Source organism: Embiotoca jacksoni, unplaced genomic scaffold, assembly GCF_022577435.1.
Source record: "Embiotoca jacksoni isolate LCO1_2020_lvr unplaced genomic scaffold, fEmbJac1.0.p SCAF_4, whole genome shotgun sequence".
Taxonomy (NCBI): Eukaryota; Metazoa; Chordata; class Actinopteri; family Embiotocidae; genus Embiotoca; species Embiotoca jacksoni.
This window is the reverse complement of record NW_027185392.1, coordinates 20,759,813-20,782,880: the sequence shown is the minus strand read 5'-3', so window position 1 is coordinate 20,782,880 and position 23,068 is coordinate 20,759,813. Positions and strand designations below refer to the sequence as shown.

At 40.8% G+C, this 23,068-nt stretch overlaps 1 protein-coding gene across 1 annotated transcript in view; it reads left to right on the top strand.

The window, feature by feature from the left end:
• Positions 1–1,303: 1,303 nt before the first annotated feature.
• The window catches only part of LOC138208602 (protein phosphatase 1 regulatory subunit 29-like), a 238,361-nt gene continuing 216,596 nt past the window's right edge, over positions 1,304–23,068 (top strand). Inside the window, exon 1 of the mRNA XM_069166606.1 lies at positions 1,304–1,381. The gene's annotated coding sequence lies outside the window, so the exon portion shown is untranslated. The remainder of the gene's footprint in view (positions 1,382–23,068) is intronic.

Below are 23,068 nucleotides of genomic sequence, written 5' to 3'. Positions count from 1 at the left end.
TTGATGTACATGAACTGATTTTTTTCAGATTCATTTCTCTGTTCGGATTCTGCACTCAAGTTACTCCATTTTCACGATAGTGGACATTCACTCACTGTTAACAATGAGGTCTGGGATCACTTTTGTGATGGCATCCATTCAGGCATCGCTACTACATGCATGATAAGAACCTAGAGGAGTCAGTGTTGCCCCTCTGGGTGCCTCATCACTGGGTTGAGAAATGAGAGAGAGCGGGATGGTCTGAGTGGCAGAAGATCCTGACGTTTTTGTCTCTCTGCCTTCCTCTGTGTGTCTGTCTGTGTCTGTGTTTCCCTTGACCACACACATGCCAAAACAAATGCTCATGCACAATTTATATGGGAGATAATCAATACCTCCCCAGCTGACCGGCAATGACGTCTGCTGCACAGCTGGATCTCCCCACTTTCCCTCAGTGTCTGTCTGTGTCTCTCTGTGTGTGCATGTGTGTAAGCCTGCCTCCCTGCCCCTTCACAGGGGCGCGCACTACTGAGGCGCGTTGCTACGTGCCCAGATTGGAAAGCAGCTGCGCGACACTGCTTGGGGAGGCAATAAGTTGCACAAGTGATGGAGGAAGATAGAGACCGGTGCGTGGCTTCCTGCTTTTCCCCGAAACCCCACACAGTGATTGAGACTAAACATTATGTAATTACTACGTCTGGAGACATGAGTGCAGCACACCCTCCTATATTTCTTAATATCTGCACACTGCAGCCAATAATGCGTACAGTGCCACAGAGGTTAGACTAATACTGCGTGTAAAATATTCTTGTCATAGTAAATAAAAAAAAGTATATCTATGTTATAATATACTCTATCCTACACATATCAACGGTCTATTATGATGAGGATGAGAGAGAAGATTGAGAAGGTCAACAGAAACTCTTTGCTTTACTGAGAATCACAGATGCGTTAAGTCCCGATGGGAACATTGCTGTGATATTTAAATCGGGGTTGCTTTGGCATTTGAAGGATGCGCACTCGACATTTCTGAAACACTCCTCGCTGACATCAAAATAATAATAAAAAAATGTTAAAATATATGTATTTTCCTTTCAGTGTGTCCTGTAGGTAGTGCCACTCATCGGGAGCGGCCGTTGCCCCAATTCAACATCACCCCACTCTCGGACTGAACCACCCCCTCTGCTCTTGCGTTAGCGCGCCTCTGTCCCCCATCCCTCCTCTTGCATACCCACTCCTTGTAGTCCTCTCTCTCTCTCTCTCTCTCTCTCTCTCTCTCTCTCTCTGCTGGATCGCACGTCCAGGGATAATACTCTCGCTTTCTCCGTCCTTGCTGCTGCAGAACGGACCGTAAAGCTGCATGCTGCCTCTTCCTACCTGCCAGACCGAGACTCCGTTCAAGGTAAGACACGTGAAACATCGCCGTGTTGTGTCCAAGCTGGGCTCAGCTGTCAGTGTTGGCGGGGGCGGGGGACTTCTACACTTGTGGGTTTACCGGGTTGAGTACTGGAGACACACGCATGCTGCCACGTTGAGAGGTTTTTCTCCGTGGATCGCAAGATCTGTTGTAGCCTCAAATGTGCTTGTTTGACTAAAGTAAACCCAGCTTTTAGTAGAACATGAAGCTGCTCGGACGGTCTGCTCATTGTTGGAAAAGGTCCACTCCTCAGACATTTCTGTGACAGAGAGGAAGACTGAGCGCAGGGCAGAGAAAGAGAGGTGGAGAGAAGAAAACACTGAGAGGAGAGAGGAGGAACTGTGGAAGAAATTCGGGCAAATTGTTCACGATGCGACCTATTGACTAGTTGTGTCATCCTCTTAACGACAGTGCAATGTTCTGTCATTCGCTTACAAATCGTCGCATCGCTTCACAACCTGTGTGTTTTATATTGTGGTGGGCAGGACAGCTGTTGAACAGAGGGGGATGTTGGGAAGATGGAGCGGCAGCCTGCAGATCAGGAGATCCTGGGCTGATCCGCTGGGAGCGGGGAGGTGGTGCTCGAGTTACTGGGTGCCAAACACGAAGGGGCAGCTGCTGCTTCTGTGTGCGCAGCGGCGCTCTCTGCATGGGTGTGTGCGTGCCTGTGCGAGTAGATACGACCATCATCACACTGTTACTGTGTGTATAGGGTGAAATTGACAGGCAGAGATGGGGGAGCTGGTGTGCAGCTGTGATCACTGTAAAAAGATGCGTGCGTACTTAGCGCGCGCGCGCAGATGGGTGCCTGGTGCTGGAATTATCAATTTCCATATCAAAGTGGTTGTTCCGATAGATTTTGCATTAGAAGGCATGGGGGAACGGGAGGAGGGCTATTCAGTCTCTTTCAGTCCAGCAACACAACCTCATTCAGCAGCAACGGCAGCAGCCCTGTGTGCGTTTGGAGACGATGGGAGGATAAAAGAAAATGAGAAAGCGGTAAGAGAGACACGGAGAGGGAGATGGAGGGAAGATGGGAAAGTGAAGGGGAGAGGGGTTGAGACGGGGAGTGAGAGAGATGAGAGAGAGGGAGAGAGATGGCGCCCTACACCAGCGCTTTCTGGCTGTCATTTGATTTATCGTTTCTCCAATGCGCACTGACGCACGAAGCTCTGGGTCCCCCGCTCTCACTCGTTGTCATCTCAGTGACTGATCAGGATTATGTCGAATTGACGGTCGTCGACCCATCTGGCCACCGGGAACACACCCTCACCCAAAGATGAGACCCTGTTACACACACACACACACACACACACACACACACACACACACACACACACACACACACACACACACACACACACACACACACACACACCGCCCTCACCCCCTCCCCTTTTATTACTGGGCGGCCCCATAGGCCAAACACACGTTTGGACATGACAGATGATTGCTGCCGTGGAAGCACTCATGACTGATGCAATGTGACGAGCGCGCCATGCACGTCCAGCAGTGGCACGTTTTGACTGAGGGATTGGGATCTCCTCTCTGTCTCCCAGTTGCTCCACGAGTTGGATAAATTCGTTTACACATCTCATTGTGATGATGTGTGCGTGACTCATTTGGCCGAACAGTGCTGGGATAGACGAGGCCTGAGTAACAGTGCAGGCTGTTGGAAAGAGCGCCAAGTTTAATACGCTGATATTTGGAAATGACGGAGTCAACAGACAAACAGATTTTTATCGTTTACTGATCCCTTTACTGTTTTTATCATCTTAGTCATCATCATCATCTTTACAAGTGCCTTCATCATTGCAATACTCCTTGTTATCTTCCTCCTCCCCCTCATCATCAGTACCCATAACTATTCCCTCTACCTTCTACATTAACATCCTTCTAATTTGTATCTCTTTTATCATTACATCATCATTATCCTCTTTATTTGCAATTTAATTCAAAATTGACTTAACATTGTTTTTTTTTTTATCACTTTAACGTTTTCTCATTATTTTATTCATCACTATCATCATCATCTTCGTAGTTTACACCCTGTCGGCATCTCATCATCATTTTATCATCATCATCATCATCATCATCATTTTGAGCCAAACAGCTATGGATTCTCAAAAGATTCAAATTCTCCTTCCTCTCCTTCTCCTCTCCTTCTCCTCTCCTTCCTATCCTTCCTCTCCTTCCTCTCCCTCCTCTCCTTCTCCTCTCCTCTCCTCTCCTCTCCTCTCCTTCTCCTCTCCTCTCCTCTCCTCTCCTCTCCTCTCCTCTCCTCTCCTCTCCTCTCCTCTCCTCTCTGACACAGCTCTGAAATACGACACACTATCAGCAAGCAGAGGTCTATTAATGGCTGCAAGCCTGAGATCTCATTCATAAATCTTCTGTGGGGGCAACAGGTGAACAGGAGTGAGCCTGGAGTCAGACATATGTAGATGCTCACACACAGAAAAACCTGAAAAAATGCCTCTGTATTCAACACAAATTGAACTACATTCATTACCTTAGGTTGGCCCGTACTTGTATTTGTGTCTCAACAGAATGGATACTTTTGTCTTGATATAAAATAATCGAGCATCAGTTTTTATAAAAGTTGCCTAACATGGTTTGTTAAGAAGATGTTGCCTCTATTTTGAGAAACAACTACTCTTTAAAAAAATATCCAAAAACACTGAACATGAATTCTTGGACTGATAAAAAGTAAATTAAAACCCCCACTTCGGGCAGGGGGTCCACATTATGTGTGTTGCTCCAATAATGTGTGTCTTATCGTAACTGAAGCTACAATATAATTCTGAAGGGAAAATGATTAATGAATTGAATTTAGGGTCCCTGACGGGCCACATTCAGTTCAATGATGATGTGAAAAGACCAGATCAGAGGAAGGGGAATTAAAAAGAGAGAGGCAGATAAGACAGAGGGAGATGGGAGATTAGAGGAGTAGAGAGGCAGGAAAATGGAGGCAGATGAGAGAACGGCAAAGAAAGTTGAACACTATCTGCGAGTCTCACAAAGCCAAATTCACTTCCTACTGAGAGATTTAAAAAAATAAATTACTCAAAACAAAACAGAGCTGGCACAACCTGTGTGCTAATGAGTTCTGAGACTAAGAATTGTTTTTTGAAGAAAAATGACTTTATTTATTTATATATATACAAATTTATTTGTAAGGGACACAGCCTTATGTGTGTAGTAAAAGGAATAAAAAGAGGGAAAAAACAAAGATGTAATCTGAGTGCAGTTTGGGGCTGCTGCCTGCAATAAGCCTTAAGACTGCAGTCAATAAAGACATCTACAAATATAGGTCTAATTAATAAGGTATTGTTCAAGTTTGCGGTATTTGTCAGGATTATTTATTCATTAAAAAATTAACTGATGTGGAGAGTAACATTGAAAGAAACTGGTCGTTTCAGCACGCTGTCGCTAAGGTAAGCTGATTGTGCGTTTCTGCAGTTTAGCACAAAGAAATGCGCAAACCTTTGATATCAAACTGATGATTTGCAACTCCAGCACAAAACTTTTACAGAACATTAACAATAATGCACTTAGCTAGAAAGCAGGAAGTATTTTTACCTCCTGCATATCACAATTTATACATATTTTTACAGATAACACTAATATTTTCTCTGATCCACTTTGTCCAGTTGTCAGAGAAGTCATGAAATCGGCTGCAGTGTTTGGCTACTGTTAAAACTAGCAAACTCATTCTGTTGTTGCTGTCAACCGTCAAACTGCTTGGAGCAACAAGTTTTGACTTAGTCAACAGTTATGTGAGATTTGGAATGTTTTTCTGGTACTATATTGTCATCTGAGCAGCATTGCCTTAACTCTGCTTAACTATGGGTATATAATCAGTCAGAGTATTTCAGAAAGTGATCGCCCAATGGCTCGTGAACTCTTGCATTAAAATCAGCAGTCCTCAAGAACATTCACTGCTCTATTAAAGTTATCATCACCTGCTTGATAATAATAATTCAATGTGAAAAAAAATAACCTAAAGTAAAAGGGATTAAGACACTTGTAAAACCTCATGATGGTAGTTTTTAGATCATTTATTTTGAGTGTTTCTTGCAACCAAAAGGTTTTTTGAAGACAAAGAGTTTGGAGCGGCTGACGCTGGGCCTGCATCACATCCCGACAGACAGTAAAAGGTTGTTTGCCACTTTAATCCACAAAAGAAATGACATTCAAGAAAGTGTTCTGATAAAAAAATAAAAAACACGAAACATACTTTTTCTTTGAGGAAAAAAAATGAACACAAGAAAACCACATGAACACAAGCATGAGTCACCTTCAACAAGGCTACTTTTGCTAATCAGGAGAAAAGTCGAACAAAGAAGGACAAATCAATATTGATTTCTTCCAACACCTCCTATAGCTGTCATCTCTGACCAGGACAAAAATAGAACTGGAGTCGTGCAATATAATTTCTCTCTCTCTGTTTTTTTTTTTTACTGTGACAAACAAACACACACATACACACATGCACAAGCTCATGCTAAGGTTCCGTATCCATTCTGCCGTGGCACCGTGCCTCGATGATCTGTGCTGTGAGAAAAGTAAAGTTTTTCTCCAGAAAGATGCCCACAGGCAGCCAAAAATGAAAGGCCAGAGTGTTTATTCTGTTTCTGGGTCCAGAAGTCAAACAGTGTTCGACGTTTCAAAATAAATAAAAAAAAATTCAGATAAAAACTGTTCTTTCCTGCATAGGTCAAATCAGTTATAGAGACTTTGAAAGTAAAGTGATGTCTAAGTGATTTATACAGTATGTCATAAGATCTGCAATTACAGTGAAAGGAGGCACCTGACATTCACTTCTTGAATTGAGCATGACATTATGAACGCTGAAGATGCACAGGGCTTAACTCCGGCTTTATTGTTTGCTTATTAGGGGCTAGGGTACATCATCACTGTGCATATGCTCAACATAGCATTGTGCATTGATTTTCACATTCATCAGAGGAGGTATTGTAAGTGGGAAAAAAAAAATGTCTCCAGTGCGTTGACCCTTTAAGTGGATGTTTAACATCAAGCATAACAGTTACATAAATAAGCATTATTATCCTTGTTATACTATAGCAACATGTCTACGCTGTTTACATGTCGTTCAGCTGGTGCACCCTGGGACCAGCTCTGGCTACACACTGACCTTGAAGAGGAATTTGTGGTAATAGAAGAATGAATTCAGAGATGTGAAAGGTGATAACTTAAAATGATTTATGTTAAAATAAAATAGTTTATTTTGCAGTGCACATGCACCTTGGCTTTTGGCTTTGCCATTTTTTACATCTCTGTCCTTCTTTGTGTGTGCGCGTATGACTGCGAGGGTATCAACGGAAATCTGTGAATCCCTGAAGTGACAGGTGTGTTGCATGCATCTCTATCTGTATCTCCCTTCCTCATTTTTCTCCGCTCCCGTTTCCCTCAACACAAATATGAGAGGAATGGAAAAAAAGATGGAGTGCGGTGGGAGAGATGGATGCCTTCGAATGTTAACTCCAATGTTTGTCTACAACAATGATGCCAAAAACAGGGAGGACAATTCTTATCGCTGCCCAAATGTTTATTTTCTGCCATTGTGAAATGCCAGACTGTGGCTGGTGGCGATAAGTTGGGGAAGAAGAACACCATTTGGCTCCTTTTTTAAATGAATGCAAAAAAGGAGAAGAGGGGAGATAGGAGTGAGGAAGAGGGATGGCCTCGGGGCAGGACAAAAAAATAGTTTCAGCCTTGCAGAATAGTTATACTGTGGTGCCGGTATTCAAAATTGTTGCAGGCCTTTCTACACCACATTGTACAGAATCTCAAAAATGGCCAGTAGTTGTCTCAGAAAGGATCATTTTATGCATGAACCAACCAAGGTGAAAGTAATTTCAGGATATGGAGCACATTTGAGAAACTCATCCACCGTTGGGGTTTTGTTGAATAGAAATATTATATTACAAAAGTAGAAATGAAGATACAACTCACCAGTTTGAATCCTCAAAGTGGGAAATGATGAAAGGGTTTGTTGAAGAAATCTGTCGAACGCAATTTATTTCTACAATGCTTCATACTGCACCTTGTTGCACCTTGCTTATTGACATTGGGCAAGTCAAATCCCCATTCAATTATTAATTATAATCAATTGTTTGAATTTTGAAAATGTACAGCCACCACATTCACCCAATCTAACTGTTATCAAACTATTGAATAGGACGTTATCATCACACATCTATGCCAAATATATTGGCTGGTAGGGGCTTACTAAACCTACTGGGCAAACTGCACTTAAGAGAAGGCTAGAAGGTTACATTAATTGTCTAATCTGTTTCTAATAGTCATAATCATTTTCACAGATGCAATGGAAGATGTCAGGTGATGCATTGTGAAGAGTGGCAAAGTCTGTTTAAGACACCATATCAAACATTGATACAGAGAAAATCTATTGTTTTCTGTAAAATATATGCTTATTTTTCGAATTTGAGGTCAGCAACACGTTTCAAAAAAGTTGGGGCAGGGGCATGTTTACCACTGTGGTGCATTATCTCTTCTTTTAACAACACTCTGCAAATGTCTGGGACCTGAGGAGACCTGTTGCTGGAGTTTTGAAGGTGAAATGTCCCATTCTGGCCTGATATAGAATTTCAGCTGCTCAACAGTTCAGGGTTTCCTTTGTCAAATTTTTTTGTTTCATTGTTGGCATTAATGGTGCCTTCCCAAATGTGCAAGCTACCCATGCCATGTGAACTAATGCACTCCCATACCATCACGGATGCTGGCTTTTGATCTGTGTGCTGAGAAAAAGCTGTGTGGTCCCTCTCCCTTTTAGCCCGGAGTGACACGTTTTTGGAAACAGGGTTGTAATTTAGCATGTAGTGCAATTTTATGACACAAAGCCGTTATAAGAAATAAGAGTGTACAAAGCTGCCATACAGTATACAGTTATGATGTATAGCATGAGTGTGAAAGGTGTCAGCATAGATACTACTAAAAGAAATGCTATGTCTTTAAACCTAAACCTTAAATACTGAATTAACAGCATGGTGAAGTCCTTTTATGTCATTAAACAGCCTAATTAAATTCTTAATCGTTAAAACACATCCTATATATTTGAAAATGCTCTACAGCTTGTTTGTACAGGTCCATTTAAGTGGTTAAAGAAAATTAATGGGACATTAAAGCTGTCTGTCCCTAAAGGCTGCAGAAAAAAAAGGGGAAACTGAATGGGGTTTTAAAAAAACAGCAAAAAACTGTTACATTCATTTACATGAAGTAATAAATTGATAGATCAATAGATGATTAAGGCAGTTTATATAGGCTATCTGTATATATATATATATATATATATATATATATATATATATATCAATGTCTCTTTAGTATACAAAATAAAAATGTATAAAGTTTATATAGCAAAACTTTTTTTTTTTATTTAAGAGGTAGGACTTTATAGCGTCTCAGTGGATGGCGCACTCTTCTCTGTTGCAGCGTCACTTTGTAATATGCGAGGACACAATTAATATCATTTTTCAGAAAAATCCAGAATTATGCAGCTTTGGATGGATATGGCCAAGACATCTTTAAAGTTATTTTATCTACGTGTGTTGTATTTTGTAGCCTGCAGAAAAACTGGAAGTTTCTGCTGAGTCCCTCTTCATGTAAAACTTGTTTATGGTGGCAGCTGAATCCATCGGGAGTTGATGATGTGTTGAATAAAGTCATTGTTTGACTTCCGGACTGCTCACTCTTTCTTAGACACATCACACACACACACACACACACACACACACACACACACACACACACCTTCACTGAGTTCTGACTTTCTTACAGTAATGGGTTTTTGTGTAGTTTTTTGTTTGCCTGAAACTTCATAATCTTCTTCCATGTTGCTGAAGGTGCTGACTGAAAAAAAAGTTGCAGTGACTAAGAAATAGATAGAAATGCAAATCTTTTTATTTCACTTTATTAATCCCTGAGGGGAAATTTCTTTGCTACAGCAGGGGGGCTCTCAGGGGGGAGCTGCTGCAACAGGCTGCCACTAGCGCAGCACCAGGTAACCTGACCTGAGGTGCATGTTTTTAGATGATGGGAGGAAGCTGGAGAACCTGGAGAGAACCCATGCAAGCACAGGGAGAACATGCAAACTCCACACAGAAAGGCCCAGGACTGGATTTGAACCCAGAACCTTTTTGCTGTGAGGCGACAATGCTAACCACTGCACCACCGTGCCCCCCCTTAAATCACAGTATACTTATAAAAGGAAAGGACCTCCAAAGATTTTGGCCTTTAGAAACTATTATTTATGTAACCCTTTTTTACACACCTTGTTCATCGCTTTGTTTTGGATTTCAGCACAGATATTCCACACCTAATATTCAGAATTTCAGAAGGCCTTTTCCCTGAAATTACCCTGCTTCTTTTGTGCTTTTTAGTGCTTTTTTTTTAATGTTACACAGTTTTGTAACATAATGCTTTTGCCTCTCATTTTTCATAACTTCTGAGGGCTGGAAAGGCATGAAAATGTGATTCATACTAATAATTCCTCTTGAGGACAAAGTCAAAAGAGAAATGTAAGTTCAGCGAAAGTGCAGCAAAATAGGGAAATGCAACAAAGCACAACATTTATATTTTGCTCTGTGAAATTAATACATTGTCTTGGCATAAATCTGAAGTGAATGTGGCTTCGGTTCAATCTCCAGCTCCTCCTGTCCACGTGCCGAAGCGTTCTTGGCCGAGACACTGAACCTCAAGTTGTTCTTGATGGCAGGGCAATGTATTGCATGGCAGCGCTGTTGCCAAAAGTATGTGTGTGAAAAGGTGAATGGGATGGAAATTGTAAAGTGCCTTGTAACTACTAGGATAAAAAAAAGGCGCTATATAAGTGCTGACCATTTACCATCTGAAGTGGTATGAATCAGTCTCTGAGAAGCACCAGCCAATTCTGTTTTTCTGCCGACTGCCTCTGATTTTCTGGATTTTTCTAAAAGTCAACAGGGTCGCACAATGCTGAGTGGTTGAATGAAAACTTAAAGGGCGATGAGATGGATCAACATAGTGGCAGAAGTCATGTTGATCATCCCAAAACACAGAGCCAAGTTTATTCATTTGTTTCCATCATGTTTCAACCGGTTCCAAGACAACTTCTAATTTTTGCAACCTGATGAGAGAGTAAAACTGGATTTTCCCCAGAAGGTTCCTTGTGAAGCTGCAGCCAAAGAACGGTAGTACTTCAGCAAAACAAATGGCTAAAATATGGACTTTTACAATTGCTACGAAGCAGAGCATTTCTGTAGAGGATGGTTTTCTCCAAAATATGTCTCAGAACTTCACATGCCAGAAAAAACTCAAAAAAGCCCCATTGGAAAACAGAATGAATCACAGTCTATCAAACAGAGCTCACCACATTGCTTTTTTGTGTTATCTCCATATCCATCCATCTTTATTCCTGTGTTCAGTTAAACTCACTGGGGCAGCAGCTTGGATGTTTAAATATGTAGAGGACAACTTTCAGTGTGCCTTCAGTGCTACAGCTTTAAAGTGTACTTTTCCACACCTGAGATCTTTAAAAATTCAAGCTCAAGCGGAGCATTAGAGTGCACCACAGACTAGGGCCGGTATTTATCAAATGTGACAATGTGACAATGTAGTCTAGAGTGGCTCTCGCTTTCTTTGTGCAGCAAATGTGATGCTCTAACAGAGCTCCACCAGCAATTTAAAATCAGTACTACTGCCTTGTGAGAAATGATCCAGCTCTGCTCTTTTGTCATGTCTCTATTACATGTCTCTGGTCACTTTACTTTGAAGCAGATGCAGTAAAACATGCCAATCTCCTGTAGCCATGTGTTGTTGGATGGGTGGTGACGAGCCAAAATCAAGATTCTGGAGTTTAACAGAATCTTGGTATACATTTTCACCATCTGTGCTTGTTAGATTGGTAGATGACCAATGAGTTATCATTACTTCAATGCAGTGGCATGCAGACATTGTACTAAGGGCAAGGGTGCCAGTAGAAATGCTGCACCATTTTTGCACACAATCTGGCAGTGAGCGGCATTTTTGTTCAAAGGTCAAATGAGAAGTAGTGTGGCGAACCACAGGGAGACATGGACCAGTCAGACTGGCACATGGGGGGTGTGGGGGTGTGGGGGTGGGGGGGGTGGGGTGGGAGGTGGGGAGCAAGCATTGCAACACTTTGGCGTTCAAAGAAAAAATGTCATTTGTTTTGTAAAGTAAACATAACAAAAATACATATTTGTATTCTCTATTCCACTCATTGCTTGGGACCTGATAACCAGTGCTTGTTTGTCCTGTCATGTTACCTGCAAATATTATATTTCCTCTGAGACAAAAGTAACGTGAAATTGCTACCAAGGTGTAGAGTTTCATAATCAGACAGTGGCTTGATTTCTACATCTTACCAACAGTCCATATTCAACTTGATATCAGGCCAAGGCATGCACACCTGTCAGTCCTTCAGACGAGGCACCAAAAAACACATGGTTAGGGTTCAGGAATTTTTTTTAGTTTTTTGTTAAAATAAGTGACTTGTGTGAGGTGCATAATGTTACTTAGTGTATGCTATTTAAGTTAAATATGTTACATTATGTGTGCAATTTAATTACATGAAATTAACAAATCCACATTTTTGCTTTTTTAAAGACTCAAACACATAATCAGGATGAAAGTCAACCACAAACACTCATGAACTTTTCCCTACTCTGACTTAATCACTTTTAGCATATTATCGCATGACCTCTGTCACATGACCTCCTTCTCTGACCCTGGTCTTACCTGTGTGCACTTTTCACAACGAGGGAAATCCTCTAGTTGTACGAAGGGGGATAAAAAAAGTTCCACAACGGCTCCTGTTGCGCTCACTGATGTGAGTAAGTACGCCACGTTTCGTTGCTTGATCAAAATCAGCACCCGAGTTACACACTGTTTTGTGAGCACTGGTCCGGGTGCATCTGTGATATCTCCATTGACATGAGCGGAGGGCCCACATGAAATTTGGTCAAACCGGAAATAGGCAACAGAGACTCTTAAAATGCTTCAGGGAGCCTACAGCACTGAAGCAATGAGCCTGGAGAGGTGTTTTGACTACATTCGTGTTTCTGAGAGGCGGAATGTCACTGTCGAATATCAAGGTCAGGAGCACAACCAGTTGGGTTTTCTTTGACAATCCCTGGGTTGTGCCCCCTAAATTTGTCCCCCAGGGTCAGACTGTCAACACTGACTTCTACTGTGATATTCTGAGGCGCCTGAGGGAAAACATGTGACGCAAATGAGCTGAACTGTGCTATGATGGCACTCATGATAGCAATGTGCTCGCTAACAGCCCTTTGAAAACGCATCATAAATTTCTCACCCAAAACAACACAACTGTGTCTCCTCACCACCCACACCTTTCTTTCTGCTCCCCAAACATTTGTCACAAACTTTGAGGTGCGCTCTCTGCTCAAGTCTCTGGTGTGTTAAGAACCCGCAGAGACCGGACCAGTGATCACAAAAAGGTGTATCACTGGTGTTGATCAAGCAATACAAATTTGACTATTTACTCACAACAGTTATAGATATAGTCACACGAAACAGTAGCAGTCCCAGAATTTTGTTATCCATCCTCGTATTGTAACCTAACCTAAAAAATAAAAAAAAAATAAAAAAAGATGCTGCTGTAGCGAAAAAAATTTCCCCTCGGGGATTAATAAAGTAACTACCTAACCTAACCTATTGTTTTTCTTACAGATGAGGCCATCTTTATGTGCACGTAACAAGGGTGAGAAAACACTCATTTCTGAATCAGTCATATTGGTGATTTCTAACCCAAATAATTCAACAAATGACTTAAATATGGTCCATTTCAGCAAACTTCAATTCCCTATTGACTTTCCATGTTATTGTGTAAGCGGATTAATATAGTTCATGTCATGTAGACTTTATTTTTCTCATTTGGGGTGAGATATTTTGTAGATTTGTACCCCTCATTTCTTTTTTTCTCTTTTATTAACAGAAAATATGTTTATATCAATGTTTTGAAAGTTACAGAATCCAAACAATAAACATGTTACAGTACAATTTCTTATACTAGTAAAAGTTCAGAAAAAGAGATTAGTTAACTGCAATGCTGATTTATAAAACATTATGCACAATGAGTCATATTTTCCTAATTGGACATCACATTTTGGAATGATACTTATGGTTGACATAGCACGTTGAACATTTACTGTAGATGCTAATAAATAAGCTCTTTATGTTTACACACTGAAAACTGTGATAAAAAGCTTCTCAGTTCATACACTCTGCTCTCCAGCACAAACAATTACATTTCATTTGCTATTCATTCCTCCCATTCAGACAGATACTCGCCTACAGGCAGACCTGAACAGATACAGCGCTGGGTAATTACATTTTGAATGGCTGAAGAACACGAGGCGTACTTTATTTATCTGATCCTAGTCTGGCTCAGTGGATGTTTTACAGAGAAAAATGATTCCCACTCTCCACGCCACAGTTGGTGAAGAGTGAAACATGATTGGCCTTTACTTGAACCATCTAATCTTAGTTTTCAGTGATTGGATGTTTCGCAGGAAAATGGCAATTTCCATTTTGATTTTACAGCTGGTGATTGATGAAGGCAGATCAGTTTTCTTCCCATTTTTTCTCATATCAGCCCTTATTATGTCCTTGGTTTTTAACCAATCAATGCTTTTGTTGTAATTGGATGCGAAGGTGTTCCACTGCCAGCTAACAGTCACTTCAGACAAAACAATTTACACCACACTGTTTGACAAAGTGTATATCTGACTTCATTTCCACCTCAATCAGCTTTTTTAGCTCTACTTTCACAGTGCTAAAACGAAGTAAGCCAAAAGGTCCGGCTATGGAAGACTGACCTTATCTTGCAAATGAAATGTCTACTACTGTTCAACTCTGCGTGAAGATAACTCAGGAGCCTTTTCTGCTCCTCACTCTAATTTAGACAGATGTAGTTAAGCCTGCAGGTTATACTGGGATGAGTTGGAACTAATTACCTGTCGAATGTTTCAGAAATCAACAGGAATGTCTTGTCTGTCTCATATCTAGAGCGAGATGTGTTCACATTCGAAGCTATTGATATTCCTTCCTGATATTAGGTGGATCATATATCTTTTCACATAAGATATTAAACAGGTGACAATTAGATACCAGATGAGTTGCACATATTAATTTCACTCTATGGGAGCTGTTTCATTTTTCATTGTGTAACATACTTTGATTTCAATTTTGTCTTTCTCTATTAGAATTTTTTTTTTTGCTGCAGCAGTGGCCCAATTTTCCAACAGGGATCATTAAACTTTTATTTCATCTAATCTAAGAACCATGTAAACTGGAATTGGACATTTTCTAGCCAACCACTGAACTTGAAGTGGCCTATTCTATCCAAATTATTTAGGGTGTTGATGTCTTGGATCTTCTGAACATGCTGTGTGTAATTATGACGAGACACATGCATCTCCATGTGTGTCTCTCCATAATGGTACTGCTGACTTCGCCCCCATGCCCGTGACACTCAGCTCCAATCCCAGTGGTTTCTGCTCTCACATAGAAAGTTCAATTTGAACACTCAGTAATCTCCTGTTTATTGTAATTAAGAAACACCAGTGAGGCTCAATGAGGACTTAAATAGTTTCAATAATAATGCTTTTTTTTTTTTTTTAAAGAAGTCTGCACCCTCTATGTCCAAGTGAATGTCAATTTAAATCATAAAAACACAAGTTCATACACCCTACATAATGGTTTGAAACAGGAACATCTCTGCATAGCAGAATTGTTACTATTAAGCATAAAATACATTATGTAGTATCATTGAAAACCCACTAGAGGTCAGGTTTGCGGTGGATGTTTTTATGTTAAGACTTTTTCATGTCGTTGATTTGATTACGCTTTCTTTGTTGGCCCAATGTTTCTATATGCTTATGTACTTGTGTTAGTTTTTAGTTTTTCTTTGTGTCTATTGGAGGGAGCCTCCTCAGATATTTTCCACTACAGCAAAGTATAAATTGCCACCTTTTACTGCACAAACGTAAGTATGTTTTGATTTGATCCAATTAGTTTTGGTGTCACATCGCAATTTGTGAGTGCACTAAAGAACTTTGCATGACATCAACGTGCTGTTGCCATCATGTATGTGGGCGGCGCCTCCCGATAATTGATATTGGTTGGTTTTGTAGAAGGCGTGTGTCTGATGTCAGCGTGTTGTTAGTTTGGGTGGTTGCCTTTTCTATTTGAATGAAGAAAAGTGAATGAAGACATTAATTAAGTTGCCACCATATTCTTATTATTATGGTGTTACTACCAGAACTTATTTTCCCTCTTAGAGAATAAGTTCTGTTTTATATGTTGACTTCTTGACTTGATTTCTTTGTCAGCCCAAACTACAATAAAATCCTATATTTGCTCTTCCCGTGGCACATTTTTACTTCTCCTCTGGGTCTTTTACTTCTTCTGTTGTATGATAGGTAGGAACTTCCTGAAATTGGTTTGGAAGTTCGAACAACGCAAATACAGTTTTCAGACTGCAAATAAACCAAACCACTGATCAGTTTAATCCAGACCAAGACCACTTTTTAGTGCCATCAAATTTTGGTCCTCTGGTCATTTACACCTGTTACTCTGGTGCGAACCCAAACTAAACCGTTTTAATGACTGGACCATCAAGTAAGGTGTAAAAGCATCCTAAAACATCAACAGTAACTATCATGTTTTACTTTTTTTTATTTTACTCTGCATAGAGCCACAGCGGAGACAGCTTTAAATAGCTATTTACTCTGTTTTACCGTACTCTCTCTTACTTACACACTTACACAAAAGTGCTCTGACAGGCCTCAGTAAAGCAGAGGGAGGATTCGTAGAAAACCGTCTTCAAGAGAAAAATACTCAGTCTGGAAAACAGTTACCTGCTGAGATGAAGTGACCTTGACAGGTGATGCTGTGTAATTCACATCTCACCTCCTTTGTCTGCATTTTAATTCTGACTGCAGGTAGCTCAGGGTGAAATCATCGATAAATCTCTTTTCCCTTTTTGTTGAGGAATAATGCAACCGGATGCAAAATATACTGTGTTTACATTTCTGTATGACTGTGTGTGAACATGTAAGTGTGTAAATGAGCAAATGAGCCGCTCTATGTGAGTATTCCCAATGACCTGTGGGTCTATATTGAGAGCCTAAACTGTACATCAAATCTAAAAAAAAAAAAAAATTGAATGCATCTTTTTTATCTCATAATATTTTTTTAATCTGCTTTCTGTGTGGCTGTTAGCAGTCATGAATGTTTACCAAAGTCATTCATCTCTCTGATCTGTACATGGCTTCACCTCAGCCCAGCAGGTGTCTCATCTGGTCTGAATATGCGTTTCGATATGTCTTGGCAGCAGGAACATCTCTGCAGTTATAATTCCGCAGACAAAGATCGGCTTAGCGATGAGATTGCCTTTAGGAGGTTGGGTCCCGGGTGTTTATGTTCTCTGCAAAGCCAGATAATCACCCTCGTTGACTAGCTCAGACACATTGGCAGTTATCATGAATGTGCTCTCCGAAATCACATCCCTGCCTGATGTCATGCTCAATATGACAGTAATAAATAACCTGCGACACTTCTCACAGAGATTCATTTCAATGTTACTGCACAGAAGGAAGGGATGCAGCATTTTCCTGCATGATCTAAAATATGCTGTTTTAGAAAGAAAGAGTTTTAAAGTTCTGAAGTTTAAAATTCTTCATCATCACTGTGTGAATGTTGATTTCTGAGAAGTCCAATGCAAAAGTGTATGCCTTGAATGTGACAAGTATGACATTTTTGTTCTCACCATTAAATGTTTGGGCGATGTCTCTTCACTTCCTCACACTGTATGAAAATGAATAGAGTGAATAAAAGTGAGGCCAAAATCTCCTGTACATGGATGCTGCCTACTTAGACTACTTCATTCAGAGCAGCTGTCACTCGACAAATCTTACTCTCCATTTATAGCATCACATAACTAATTAAAACCAAACTTTTCGTGAAATATAAAAACTTGAACACACAGAAACCAGATTTGTGGAAAAATTATTTGAGGTGATTCTTTTAGTTCGTCCCATGTCTCATTCGCCAAAATAAAGTTTATGGGGCTATCGTACATGGGAGGAAGAGGTATTTACTGACCCTGGTTCGCACGCAGAGACGTCACATTTTTGTTCCTGTTATTTCATCTCAGACGTGCAAGTTGAAGCAATCCTCACGACATTGCAAAAGTTTACGACCAACCAGCCACTAGGGGGCGATCGAGATGTTTCAGCTTCAGTTTTGGGGGGCTTTCAGTTCGTCCATCACACCCTGTGGTTCACACATCTTAATTGACTAAGGAGGTAGCAAAGATCCTCTCAGGCACAAACAGGTCTATGTTGCTTTAAAGGGACAGAAACCAAATGGACTAAATACATGAAAAGTGAGTTTTGGTTCCCCTGCAGCACTAACAGTGCACATTTTTAGACTGGGCAATAAAGAGTTGAAGTTTAAGTGCAAAATCCAGTTAGAATTTTATATGGGCAAAGACACAGACCCAGTACACAAGTTTTACATTCCAACAAGTCACACATTATGTAACTGATTTAAATTAGGCAGTGCAGAGTTTCTAGCATCCATTAGTGTTCAGTTGAGTGTTGAAACGGGCAAACCTTGGACCCATCATGGTGATTTATGTGGGCACCGTTGCATCTGTTGTCTTGGGATTTGAAACATATTTTTTTGAAAAAAATGCAAAAAGCGCGATAACAAAAATATGGATGAACCTTTAAATTCTGCTCAGAATGTACTGCTTCTTGAATTTTGTCTTGCTTGAGCTCAAGCTGCTGTTGTCAGCAAAGACTCAAAAAGTAGGTCTGCTGTGGGAAACAAAACTGGGCCGCTGAAAAGGAATGAACTCGAGTGAAGACGAGTTGTGCGGCTGAAGGTTTCTTTTGCATCACGGAACGGTCAGAATGGGTTGAGCCTGATCCTGTTTGGTATTAACAGAACTGTCTCATTGTGAAAGTAGGACGTTGTGGGGAATCTTAATGGTCTGTATCCATTCAGTATTCTGCATCACGACACATGCCTTCCAGGAAAGACTGTTTGAAAGAGTGTGCTGTTATATAAAACTGACGATTGCATCTCACCCCGCTCTATCATGCCCAGCTTTTTCCTGCACCTTTGGGTGTGGACATTCAGACCAGCTAAATGCCTGTTCCAGCTTGGTCAAATGACACGTTTTACAAGCTATCAGAACTTGACCTTTTGGAGCCGCTGATGCTGAGTGACAGAATGTTTGAATGGCAGGTCATATCGAAACTAAATGTCTTCATTTGCCTGGGCTTGGTAGGGCCTATAAAGCCTGACAATGCAGCACACAAACAACATCACTGTGAGCGTTGCTGGATCAGTTGCCTGGTTTACAACCATTAAATGTATATAAAAGTAAATGTAGCTTCCAGGTCTGCAAAATGAGGCCCATGCAAAAGTGCCTTAAGCTGCGATACCACAGAGTGCCGCTAGAGGTTGACTCTAAAAAGCCTCCAGATCCATAGACTTCCATTCAACTAGTCTCAAAAAAATTCAAAGTCATTCAAATTTCCCCACAAGTTATCTCAGTATCGTCAGCGAAAGTCGTTTCTTCTTATTCGTTTTTCTGGCCGTCCACCCGAAATTAATCCCGTCCTTATTAAAAAAATAATCTTAGAAAAGCTGTGTTTTTGGGGGCGTGTCTGTTTGATTGACAGCCCTATAATGCAGTCAGGTTACGGCTATCGGTGAGCGGGACGTAGGATCGCTGGGTTTCCAGTCAGACTGAGTCAGATCCACCGCTCGCTCCCCCCCAACTCGTCCAAATATGGTCACTTCCGGCTCCAAACCGCTCCAAACTAGCAAGATGGTGCCGGATAAAATCTTAACTCGAGGGTTCATAATGGGCGTTCACAAAACAATGGGTGACGTCACCGCTGGTTGTCGCTTGTTTACAACCCTGTCGAGCATCTTGGGAGGAGGTGGACATGGCTAATAATTCTGCCCACCGTGCAATTTACAGGACTCATTTTACATGAGGTAGTATTCTTGAACAGTACAACAAGCATCATCATGTGTCGAGATAAATTCATGCAACACAAATACCAATTAAACGTAGCTAAGAAACAGGTAAACCGATATGAAAGATTTCAGGTTTTTTTTGCAGCACTTGTTTTTTTTTAGACAATGTTTCACTTCCATTCAGGCAGTGAGCGAAAGAGTCGAGTGAACAGTGAAATAAGAGACCGAAGTGGAGACTGAGAGTTCGAGATGCTGTATGTACAGCAAAGCTGACAGTGACAGAGGGATGAGAAGAATCTAAAACAGAAAGTTGTGTCAGTGGATGATTGACATAAATGACAGAATGTGGTGGATGTTTAGAAGAACAGAGGGAGGGGAAAGAGAAAAAAAGGTTTGTGTGTGCATCAGTCAGTCAGAGAAGAGTATTCATGACGGCAGGAGGTTTAAAGCTTAGTGACAGCTTCAGTGAGACGAGCATCAATTAGGGTTATTGACCCTGAACATGTCAGTGAGTGAGGTTCGAGCCATGAGGGTGTGGTTGCTGTAAAAATACAATGGCTTGATTGTTGACTGGTGCAAGTGTGTGTGGTATGTTTGCGTGTGTATTTTGTGTGTGTGTGTGTGTGTGTGTGTGTGTGTGTGTGTGTGTGTGTGTGTGTGTGTGTGTGTGTGAGAGAGTTTACCACCAGAAATGTTGTCAGTCATTTTATTTGCTAAAGCAGTAAATGTTGAATGTCAGCTTTGTTACTGTGTACTGCAGCCTGCGAGTGTTTAGTGTGAGTGCATACTGTATGTATATTGTCTCTTCGTGCATATGCATTTGTGCACTGTGCGTGTACAGTACTTATTTGTATGCATTTGTTTTTTGTATGAAATTGTGTGGAGGTGAATTTTTACTGACTCAGCAGGACAAATTCTTGCGACCTCAAACATTCCATGCCTGAAATTTCTGCAGTGAATACATGATTAATCTATTTCTTTAGAACCCTGTTTTAGCTGTCTGGGTTTGTCTTCACATTGTTTTGTCTCTGATTTGAAAGGTGTTGAGCCCGGCTTTTATTCCGGCTACTTGTCAAGACTGAATGCCGAGTGTTTATCAGACCAAAACAGTCTCCTGTCATTTACTTAAAAGCCAAATCCATCATCCAAAAATAAGCTGAAGTCTGTCCCCCACTGGGAACTGACACATAAGAATGAAAACTTCTTTTTATAGGGAAATTATCCGACAGAGCTGTCAATCAAGGTGGGGGGGTGGTGTGTGTGAGCTAAAGAAGAGCTAAAAATCTTCTTTGATTCTTAACTTGATTAAAGTAAAAGAAAAAAAGAGACATTAAAATGTTAAACACTGTACCTTTGCACAGCACTTTTCTTACGTACTCATTTTGTTCATTACTCAGCAATAATGATCTAGCAGTGAGCCAGATGTAGCTCAGTTGGCCTCAGTTCACCTGACTCTCCACACTCGCCCGCTCATCTGTTCCCTGTTCCCTCATTAGCTTCATGGTCTGCTTCCACTTGTCCTCTTCTATATTGTCTATGGTGTCTCACTGACTTCTGCATTTGAGTCCTGAGTAATCTGAGCTGTGGCACAACATGTTTTCCTGCACATTTCAAGAGACTAGCACTGGTGACTAGAAAATGTATTTTCTAATTATTAGTCTATTTTTTTTTTCTTCACATTTTTATACCACACTGAACATGATTTATTTTAAGAAAACCAGACAGTAGGCTCTCTTTTCGTATAAGTTCAGGAACAGTGGTATTTTGGTGTGGCACAAAGGGCTTTTTTCTGCACTCCTGCTGATTTGGAATTTTAATTTAATTTCATTCAAAGTAACTTGATTGCACCGAGATGGGCAAAACTGTGCAACAGGGGGTGAGTCTTTGAAGTCGCGCCGGTGCAGAGCAAAGTTTAGGTGAACTTGTGCCTCCGCCAGCTCAGACCAGGTCTACGTCTGGGGCAGCCAGCAGAAAGCTGTTTTGGTGGCTTCGGTGGGCACATGAGCAGATTTATCCAAAATACACATGCACCTACCTGATTACAGATTGAAAAATGACCTGACTTTTGTCGACTGAATTGGATGTGAATCAGGCAGTTGGTGAGCGTCAGGTGGCATTAGCCAATCTCAGCCATAAACTATAAAAGGCACTCAAGTTAACTACAAATGAATTGCAATTCAATTACAAATAAAGGGATTACAATTCAAAAGACCTTTTCATCTACTCATCATAAATTTGGTGATTAGAGCCTGAACCTCTTGACAAGTATATCACTTTCCTCTTGCATGAAGTTTGGACGGTGGTGCCAGTGTGCTCTTAAATTTATAAATAACTGACTGTCCGCTTGGCCATAACGAGCTTAAGTGGAATTACCTCTCATTCTCTGCTGCACCAAGGGGGTCAGAAATAGGACCCTGTAACTAAAATTCAATCAATTTCTTTGGTAGTGAAAGCTGAGAAAAATATATATATTTGTTTTATGAATTAAGAGTTTGAATTTAAACCCCTTTCAAGAGAGATCTTACCTCACTGAGGAGAGGAAAGGTCAGGTTTATGGAGATCAATAAACCTAGCTGTAATAATGAAGTGGTATTTACAAATGAAGCTGTGTTTGATTCAATGTATTTAATGTACATGAACACTCTGGTTCCATTATGTTAATTCACAAAAGAAACACACTGCAACTGTAAAATCAATTACACCATTATAAGTCATTGTCATGCTTTGAGGATTATTATTGCAATGGAATGCTTTGAGGTGGTTTATAGATTGTATAATATTTTTGTCATTTTCCTTGCTGTGAATTGAATTAGCTCCATGCTGAATAAACTGCTGTTTTGATAAACACAAAATGGTGCCTGCTTTCTGCTGCTCTTCTGCAGTTTCTCAGCCAAGCTGACTGCTTTAACGCTTCGGACTGCTGCTGCGGCGGTTTGACTCCTCGTGGTGGCTGTTTTTTTTTTTTTTTTGCTTTTTTGCCCACAGTTTTCCTCAGCAAAGCTGAGAAAGCAGCAACAGTCATCTTCACTGCAGACTGCCACTGTGACACTTTGACACAAAATGGAGCCCTGTCATGCAGTGTGTTCATACATTTACAAAGAGTTAACAGTCTCAAAGTTAAGCCCTGCAGGGACGGAGAAAGACATGGCTGCTGCCACAGGAGGAGGTCTGCACGAGTCCCAAAACACGGATCATATCTGGTCTACCCTCAGACCTAAACCAGCATGACACTTTAGTTATTATATTATCATTCTTTAAGGGAAGGAATCTTTGGCACACTTGTTTCATTTGACATACTTAATTGACCTGAGAACGGCTGCAGTTTTTATCAAAACTACGCAGAATAAGATACTGAAGCCCACTAGCAAAAAACACAGCTGGCTTTAAAGAGCCAATAAGTCATTTCTGTTGCCTGTTTAGTGGTCGCAAGATGCCACAAATTGCCATCAACCAGAGGTGCATGACGCTGTAGCATCTGAAAATAAGAATATCATCCATCTGAGTTAGCTGTTAGCAGCTATTGAATTTAAATTACACTCCAATTAAAATGTTGTTGGAACCTCTGAAATCTGCCAGAATGCAGATAAAAACAATGTACTGGTT